We start from the raw sequence: 10,056 nt of genomic DNA, 5'->3' as shown, positions 1-10,056 counted from the left end.
AAATATAGGAAGGCCTTTTAATATGTAAAGAGATCTTTCTACCATTGTGTTGACTTGTAAATTTTGTTTTCTCCAAAATGATGTATGGTTTGCAAATTGAACGTGGTCCTATCATGTTAAAGGACATATGACTATAACCAATAGCGGTAAGGGGCTCTTAATTGCAATTTTTGCTTCTGTACTTCCCACTTACAAAACTATAAAAACTAAGTAGAACAAAGGGCCAGCGCACTCTCTGTCAGATTTCTGTTGGAGTTCCTGCCGCTTGGCCAAGCTAGACAATAAAGCTTTAATGTGTAAACGACGGACCTTGCTCCTGTCTTCCATATTTTGGGTCCCTCCGAATTTGGATTAACAACTAATCCCTTCACCTTCTCTGATTCCATCCCCTTCCCTCTGACAGCTGTTCCTCTGCTCCCTGTGACCCTACCTCTGCCTCTATTTTGTTCCTTAGTTCACTTTGTTCATTAGATTCCACATATAAGTGAGATCATATGATTTTTTATTTTGCTGCCTGGCTTATTTCATTTAGCATAATAATCTCTAGGTCCATCCATGCCATTACAAAAGGTAAAATTTCCTTCTTTTCCATGGCCATGTAGCATCCCATTGTGTATATGTACCATAGTTTTTGAATTCACTTGTCTACTGACAGACACTTAGGCTGTTTCCAGATCTTGGCTATTGTAAACAATGCTGCAATAAATATGGGGGTGCATATTTTCTTCTGAATCAGTGATTTGGTATTCTTAGGATATATTCCTAAAAGTGGGATAGCTGGGTATAAAGCTAGCAGCCTGGGCCATGGCCACCATCAGAGCAGCCTCCTGGCCCATGCAGGTTCGCATTGGATTCGGACAGTCGGTAAAGAAACAACGGAGCCACAAACTGATGGACTATCATCTTTAATTCTAGCTTGCACCTGGCGGGCAAGTAAAAATACACACTGGGCTCCAAAACCCACTCACATTCAGTGCTCACAAAGCTACTGACTTATCCGAGTTTCCTAGTATCAAAGGTTTCTAGCTCACCAGCCTTATTCTCCTCAGTTCCCCATCTCCTTCCTTATCCCAGATACAAACTCTACACAAACTGGCATCTCACTCAGCACTCCGCCATCTTGGCTGCTTCTCCTGGCCTACTCCACGTGGCCTCCTTCTGCTCTCTGCTCTGCTCTCTCCTCTAATGATAATCTCAGGAACCAAGAGCGCAAGCTCCTGTTCTGCCCCTATTTTATATTGTAGCTTCACAACCTCTAATCCAATATACAAAATAGGGAAGTCTCTAATACAAAGTCACTTCTCTGAGGCATGATTGGATTGTACCACCCCACATCAAAAAGGGTGGGAAAGGCTTAATCCCAAAACCAAGCCCCAGGCTACAAGGATGCTCAACACACATTAATATCACCTGGGCACGGCCTCACGTGGGCAGCGCCATTTTTAACAAAGTGAGCATAATACATTTTATCTGCCCAACACTGGGTCAAAAGGCAGTTCCATTTTTATTTTTTAAAGGAAATGCCATACTGTTTTCCACAGTGGCTGTATAAGTCTGCATTCCCACCAACAGTGCAGGAGGGTTCCCTTTTCTCTACACCCTCACCAGCACTTAGTGTGTGTTGATTTGTTAATGAGCGCCATTCTAAGAGGTGTAAGGTGGCATCTCATTGTGGTTTTAATTTGCATTTCTCTGTTGATTAGTAATGTTGAGCATTTTTTTATATGCCTATTGGCCATCTGTATGTCCTTTTTGTAGAAGAGTCTATTCAGCTCTTTTGCCCATTTTTTTTTTTTTGTATTTTTCTGAAGTTGGAAATGGGGAGGCAGTCAGACAGACTCCCGCATGCGCCTGACCGGGATCCACCCGACACGCCCACCAGGGGGCGATGCTTTGCCCATCTGGGGCGTCGCTCTGCCACAATCAGAGCCATTCTAGCACCTGAGGCAGAGGCCACAGAGCCATCCTCAGCGCCGGGGCAAACCTTGCTCCAATGGAGCCTTGGCTGCGGGAGGGGAAGAGAGAGACAGAGAGGAAGGAGAGGGAGAGGGGTGGAGAAGCAGATGGGCGCTTCTCCTGTGTGCCCTGGCCGGGAATCAAACCCGGGACTCCCGCACGCCAGGCCGACACTCTACCACTGAGCCAACCGGCCAGGGCCTTGCCCATTTTTTAATTGGACTGTTTACTTTTCCGGTGTTGAGTTCTGGAAGTTCTTTATGAATTTTGGTTATTAAGCCCTTATCAGACATATTGGCGGATAACTTCTCCCATGTGTGGGTTGTCTTTTTATTTTGTTCATGGTGTCTTTTGCTGTGTAAAAGCTTTTTAGTTTAATAATAGTTTAATTTGTTTATCTTGCCCTTCATTTCACTTGCCTGTGGAGATAAATCGGCAAAAATATTGCTATGAGAGATACTGGAGAGTTTACTGCCTTTGTTTTCTTCCGAAATGTTTATGATTTCATGAGTTACATTAAGTTTTTTATCCAATTGAGTTTATTTTGTGAATGGTATAAGTTGGTGGTCTAGTTTCATTTTTTTGCATGTACCTGTACAATTTTCCCAACACCATTTATTAAAGAGACTGTCTTTACTACACTATACGCTCTTACCTCCTTTGTCAAATATCAAGTGACCATAAAGGTGTGGGTTTACATCTGGGTTCTCTGTTCTGTTCCATTGATCTTATATGCCTGTTCTTATGCCAGTACCAAGCTGTTTTGATTACAATGGCCTTGTAGGATAACTTGATATCAGAAAGTGTGATATCTCTCACTTTATTCTTCATTTTTAAGATTGCTGAGGCTATTTGTGTTCTTTTTTGGTTCCATATACAGTTTTTGAAATATTAGTTTTATATCTTTAAAGTATGCCATTGGTATTTTAATAAGAATTGGATTGAATTTATAAATTGCTTTGGGTAATATAGACATTTTAATGATGTTTATTCTTTCTATCCATAAATATGGTATATGATTCCACTTGTTTGTATCTTCCTTGATTTCTTATTTCAATGTCTTATAATTTTCCAAGTACAAGTCTTTTACCTATTTGGTTAAATTTACTCTTAGGTACTTTTATTTGTTTATTTATTTTTTTGCAATAGTGACAGGAATTGTTTCCTTATTTTCTCATTCAGGCAGTTTATTGGTGTATAAAAATGTCATTGATTTCTGAATATTAATTTTATATCCTACCACCTTGCCAAACTCATTTATCAGGTCTAGCAGTTTTTTGACGTTAGCATTTTTTATGTACAGTATCATGTCATCAGCAAATAATGATAGTTTTACTTCTTATTTTCCAATTGGGATGTCTTTTATTTCTTCTTGTCTGATTGCTGTGGCTAGGACTTCCAGAACTATGTTGAAAAAGAGTGGTGAAAAGGGGCACCCCTGCCTTGTTCCTGATCTCAATGGCATTGCTTTTAATTTTTGTTCATTGAGTATGATGTTGGCTGTGTGTTTGTCATAAATGGCCTTTATTATTTTGAGTTATGTTTCCTTTATTCACACTTTGCTGAGAGATTTAATCATAAATGGGTGCTGGATTTTATCAAATGCTTCTTCTGCATCTATTGAGATAATCATGTGACTTTTATCCTTCCTTTTGTTTATGTGATGAATCATATTTATCAATTTGCAAATATTGTACCAGCCTTGCCTCCTCAGAATGAATCCCACTTGATCATGATGTATTGTTGAATCTGGTTTGCTAATATTCTGTTTAGAATTTTAGTATCTATGTCCACCTGGGATATTGGCCTATAGTTTTCTTTTTTTGTAGTGTCTTTACCTGGTTTTGGAATGAGAATTATGCTTGCCTCATAAAACAAGCTTGGAAGACCTCCATTCTCTTGAATTTTTTGAAATAACTTGAGAGGGATAGTTATCATTTGTTCTTTGAATGTTTGGTAAAATTCACCTGTGAAGCAATCTGGTCCAGGACTTTTATTTCCTGGTAGTTTTTTAATAACTGTTTCAATTTCATTTGTTGTAATCAGTCTATATAGGTTTTCTGATTCTTCCAGATTGAGTTTGGGAAGATTGTATGTTTCTAGGAATTTATACATTTCAACTAGGTTGTCCAATTTTTTGGCATACAGATCTTCATAGTATTTTCTTACAATCCTTTGAATTTCTGCTGTGTCAGTTGTTACTTCTCTACTCTCATTTTTAATTTTATTTATTTGAGCCCTCTCTCTTTTTTTCTTGGTGAGTCTAATTAAAGGTTCATCAATTTTGTTTACCTTTTCAGAGAACCAGCTCTTGGTTTCATTGACCCTGTATTTCTTTGTTGTTTATTTGTTTATTTTTGTTTGTTTGTTTTAGCCTCTATGTCATTTATTTCCACTCTGATCTTTATTATTTCCTTCCTTCTACTTTCTCTGGGCTTTACTTGCTCTTCTGTTTCTAATTCTTCTAGTTGTATGGTTAAATTGTTAATTTGAGCTTTTTCTCGCTTCTTAAGGTATGCGTGTAATGCTATGAACTTCTCTCTCAGGACTGCTTTTGCTGTGTCCCATAAATTTTGAGTTGTTGTATGTTCATTTTTATTTGTTTCAAGGAAATTTTTTATTTCCTCCTTGATCTCATTGCTAATTCATTCACTATTTAATAACATGCTATTTAGCCTCCAAATGTTTATATGTTTTTCAGTTTTTCTAATATAGTTGATTTCTAGTTTCATGCCATTGTAATCAGAGAAGATGCTTGATATAATTTCAATCTTCTTAAATTTATTGTTTTGTGTCCTAACATGTGGTCTAGCCTAGAGAATGTACCATGAGCACTTGAAAAGAATGTATATTCTGCTTTGGGGTGAAAGGTTCTGAAGATGTCCATTAAATCCAGTTGATCTAGTGTGTCATTTAAGGCTACTGTTTCTTTGTTAATTTTCTGTCTGGAGGATCTATCCATTGATGTTAGTGGGGCATTAAAATCCTCTACTATTATAGTATTGTTATTGATCTCACCCTTTATATTCATCAAAATCTGGTTTATATATTTAGGTGCTCTTATATCATATTAAGTGCATAAATATTTACAATGGTTATATCTTCCTGTTGGATTTGTTTCCTTTATTATTATAGTAACCTTCTTTATTCTTTACTATAGCCTTTAAAACAAAGGCTATTTTGTCAGATATAAGTATTGCTACTTAATCTTTTCTTTTAAAATTTCCATTTGCATGAAATACTTTTTTCCATCCCTTCACTTTCAGTCTATGTGAATCTTTTGTTTTGAGGTGGGTCTCTTGTAGATAGCATATATACGGGATCTGTTTTCTTATCCTTGCAGCTACCCTGTCTTTTAATTGGAGCATTTAATACATTTACATTTAAGGTTATTATTAATATGTACTTATTTATTGCCATTTTATTTTTTAAATCTACAATCCTTTCTCTTACTTTCTTTTTTTCCTTTGCTCTTCTTACAGCAGGCCTCTTAACATTTCTTGCAGTACTGGTTTGATTGTAATGAATTCTTTGAATTTTGTTTTCTTGTCTGGGAAGCTTTTTATTTCTTCTTCATTTTTAAACAATAACCTTGCTTGATAAAATAGTCTTGGTTGTAGTTTCTTGTTTTGCATCACTTTGAATATTTCTTGCAAATCCCTCCTGGCTTCAAATATTTATGTTGAGAAGTCAGATGTTCTCCTTATGAGGGCTCTTTTGTAGATAATTAACTGCTTTTCTTTCACAGCTTTTAGTATTCTTACTTTGTTTCTTAACTTTAGCATTTTAATTATGATGTTTCTTGATGTAGGCCTCCTTGGGCTCCTCTTTAATGGGACTTCTCTGCTTCTTAAACTTGTGTGCCTTTTTCCTTCATCAATGTAATGAAGTTTTCAGCTATAGAGTCTTCAGTTTCTCTATTCCTTGTTCTTTCTCTTCTCCTCGGGAACCCCTATGATACAGATGTTGTTTCTCTTCAGATTGTCACAGAGGTCTGTTAGGTTTTCCTCAGTCTTTTTGATCCTTCTTTTTTTTTTGCTGCTCTACTTCTGTGCTTTTGTTTATCTTGTCTTCTAAATTGCTGATTTGATCTTCTGCTTCATCCAGTCTGCTGTTGATTCCTTCTAGTGCATTCTTCATTTCTGATATTGTATTTGTCATTTCTGACTGTTTTTTTATTATTTCTATGTCTTTTTTGATGCTTGCTATCTCTTTATTTAGATGCTTATTATGATCATCCATTGTTGCTTTAAGATTTTTGAGAATCCTAATAACCACTATTTTAAACTCTACATCTGGTTGTTTGGTTACTTCCATTTCATTGAGTTCTTTTTCTGGGGATTTCTCTTGTTGATTCATTTGGGTCACATTTCTCTGTCTGCCTATTATGTGTGTGTATTAGGTAGCACTCTCTGACTTTGAAATTTTTGTGGTGTCTTTATGAAGAAGATGGGCTCAGTGGTATTGACCTCCAGGCTACCTGTTTCCCTTTTACTAAGAATGTTTTTTGAGGTTACTATTTTCCCTTCTATTGTATGTAAGTATTGAATGCAGTTGGTCCTTTCATGGGTATGATTATTCCTTCAGTCTGGCTGGCTCTAAGTGTCAACTTTGATCATGTGTATTACACACTGTGCAATGTCTTTCCTATTGGGCATACTTATTCTCCACAGTGTCTGTTGTCTGCTAGACTTCTTTTTTGGGCATGCTGCTTGTGTAGCTAGCTGAGTCTGGGGTTGGTGCTGTCTTCCACCCACTACTAGTTGTGCTGGTTCTAAATCTTCTTGGTTTGGTGTCAGCTGTTGTTCATAACTTGCTGTGGGTTACCTGTCTGTAGTTATTGGTCTTTTTCACTGCTTGTGTCTGCTTTTCCTGTGCTTGAGTAATGTGGGAAGGGCTAACCTGTATATAAGGATCAGTTTCCTCCTGTTCAGAGATGACAGCAGCTCTGTAAAAACCCTAAGCCCCTTAAGATTTGCCTTCACTTTTCAGCTGCTCCATCTCCTTTTAGATACCTGGTTTTCCCACAGAGTCTTCAGTCTCTGTGTGGTTTCTTCAGTGATCCTTGGTTATAGACTCCTCTTTGTTTAGTCCAAAGTTAGTTTTTCAAGATTATTGTTTGTAAATTAAGTTGTAACCCAATTTGCCCTTGGATGTTGCAGTTGAAATGTCTACCTACTTCATTGCCATCTTGAAATCCTCAAATCTACTTTTGACTGTATAAAATTTTATACTGATTGAAGTTTTTACTTAGAGCATTTTTAATTTTGAATTCATTTTAGATTTATAAAAGTTGCAAAGATGGTAAGAATTTATTTTAACTCTCTTTCCAAGTTCCCTTAACATTAACATCTTACATAAACATTGTTCATTTGTCAGAACTAAAAAGTTAGCATTAGTACAACACTATTTACTGAACTATAGGCCTTATTTTAATGTAATGAGTTTTCCCAGACATGTCTGTACATCCTGGTATAGAAGTACCAGGATTCAATCCAGGATATTATATTGCATTTGGCTGTTACATATCCTTACTTTTCTCCAATCTATAATTTTTTTTTTACTGTTTACTTATTCTAAGTGGTACTTTTAAAGATTAATTGGTCAGGTACTTTGTAGATTGTCTCTCAATTAAGGTTTGTATGTTTTGTTTTGTTTTTTTTTTCATGATTAGAGATTTTTTTTTTTGAGATGGAACAATAATACCAGTGGGGTGAAAAGAACTTCTTATCACATCAGATTAGACTTGTGCATGATATTAACATGATATCAGTATTCCTTTCACATACTTTATTTCTTGGGAGCAACTTACCAAACCCAACTCACATACAAGAAGGGGAATTAATCTCTACATACAGGAAGAAGGAGTGGAGTCTAGTTGAATTTTTATCATGTGCAAGTATTTGGTTTTTTTAATTAAAAAATATTTTAGATAAATCAAAATTTATCTTCTGGTTTCCACCACTGATTCCTAACATCATGACCTGGAGAAAATTATTGGATGTTTCTGTTTCTCATGTATAAAATGTTCAATACCTGTTGTGAGAAAGAAATAAGATATAAAGTGTAGAAAACATGCCAAGCCCTGGCAAATGTCCTATATGATAAGGTTCTATAATGATACTATTTGACCTAGTACTTGAATGTTGCCATCAAGGAAGGGAAGGGGCATTCCAGTTGACTATAGAATGATCAGCATCACTACTATTAATGCCACCAACATCATTTTTTTTAAATAACTGACTTAGTATCTTTGTATATACTAATCTTTTTGCTTTGTATATTAATATTATTCCTCTTTGTTATTACCTGGTTAACTCTTATGCATTCTTCTGATAGCACTTTATATGTGTTGTGAAAGACAGAGAAAGAAGAAGGGAGAGAGATAAGAAGGATTAACTTGTAGTTGCATCACTTTAATTTTCATTGACTGATTCTTATACTTACCTTGATGAGGTGTGAGGGCTCTAGCTGAGCCAGTGATCCCTTGTTCAAGCTAGTAATCTTTGGGCTTAAGCCAGCCACCATGGGATCATGTTGCTGATCCTATGCTCAAGATGGAGAGACTGAGCTCAAACTGGATGAGCTTGCACTCAGCTGGAGACCTTGGGGTTTCAAACCTGGGAACTCAGTATCCTAGGTTGATGCTTTAGATACTACTTTAAAAGTCTCTTCCTCAGTGAGGTCTTTTCTGATCTGAATGCAAATTAAGACTTTCTCCTTTTATTCTTTCTCAGAACACTATGTTATTTAAAAATTTATTTTTATTTATTGATTTGAGAGAGAGAGATTAATTCATTTTTGTATATGCCCTGACTGGGGACTGAAAGATCCCCATGTTCTTTTGCTTCACAGTTACAATATAAATTTATAATTATGTATTTGTTTGTGCAGTTCTTTGATTGATATCTCTCCTTTCCTTTGAGTTGGAATGTCCCTAAGGGCAAGGACTCTGTTTTTCTCACACCTGTAAATCTAATAGTAGTAAATATAAAAAAAGATTGGGAAATGAATATGGAAGCAATGAGAACACTGAGGAAGTTCTATAATAATAATTTAGAAATAACTATTTGGGCACTGTCTTATACTGGTGTGTAATGGCAGTGGCAATAAAAATGGGATTTGAGCCAAGTTTAGAGTAAGAATAATTTTACCAAGGAAGAATGAACAGGATTAGGATATGGTTGAATACTTCTATGAGAGCATTTATCAAAGTGTAGAATTTTAACATAATACAGCAGTTTTCATGGCACTGTCTTTTTGTTCTATAGCTGTTTGTGCTCTTTTTTGTCTCACTCACAGAAATAGAAGCTTCTTTTGAGCAGCACCTTGCCCATTGTTGTACCTTCAAGATTCAGTATGTAAATATCTGCTGGTTAAATGAAAAAGAATATGTCAGTGAATAGTGGGAGCAAAAAGAGGAATAAGTAACAGGAAATTTGTTTTTCAAGATTGTTCAGAAACATGGTGCTAGACATTTGTGTTGACATCTAAGCAGAAATGTCTTGGTGGCAATTGGAAATATGAAACTCCCATTGCAGTGAAAGGACAGGGATAGGGAAACAATTTGTGGACTATGCATTCAGTTATTGAACAATTACTCTACACCAGGCACTGTACTAGGTCTCAGAAATATAAACATGAATGATCAACTCTCCTTGCTATGTCTTTTATACATATAAAATACCATGATAATATCTTTAATGCTTAACACTGATAAATACATAATGAGTACAAGGATAGTAAACTTGGAACTAGAAGAATCAGGGAGAAATTAATAGAAGAAGAACTTTAGAGTTTAATCTTAAGTAATATGTAGAAGTTAACTTGGTATGGTGAGTATGAAGTGAGAGGCAAGAATTGTAGACAGAGGAAATAAGTAAAGATATAAATATTTAATAATAATGATTATCTTTTGTTAAAAATTTATTCTGTTTTATGTTGCCTTATTTTGAGCATAAATTAACTTTATTAGTATTTTCAATTACTGTAAAGAAATAGTTCACCATATATAGATATATACATATATACACACACATATATATATATATATCACCATGTAATATATAGATCCTCTATCCATATTGGTCTCAAAGTTCT

The sequence above is a fragment of the Saccopteryx bilineata genome, chromosome 1 (genome assembly GCF_036850765.1).
Source record: "Saccopteryx bilineata isolate mSacBil1 chromosome 1, mSacBil1_pri_phased_curated, whole genome shotgun sequence".
Taxonomy (NCBI): Eukaryota; Metazoa; Chordata; class Mammalia; order Chiroptera; family Emballonuridae; genus Saccopteryx; species Saccopteryx bilineata.
Note: the sequence above shows the minus strand (reverse complement) of the source record.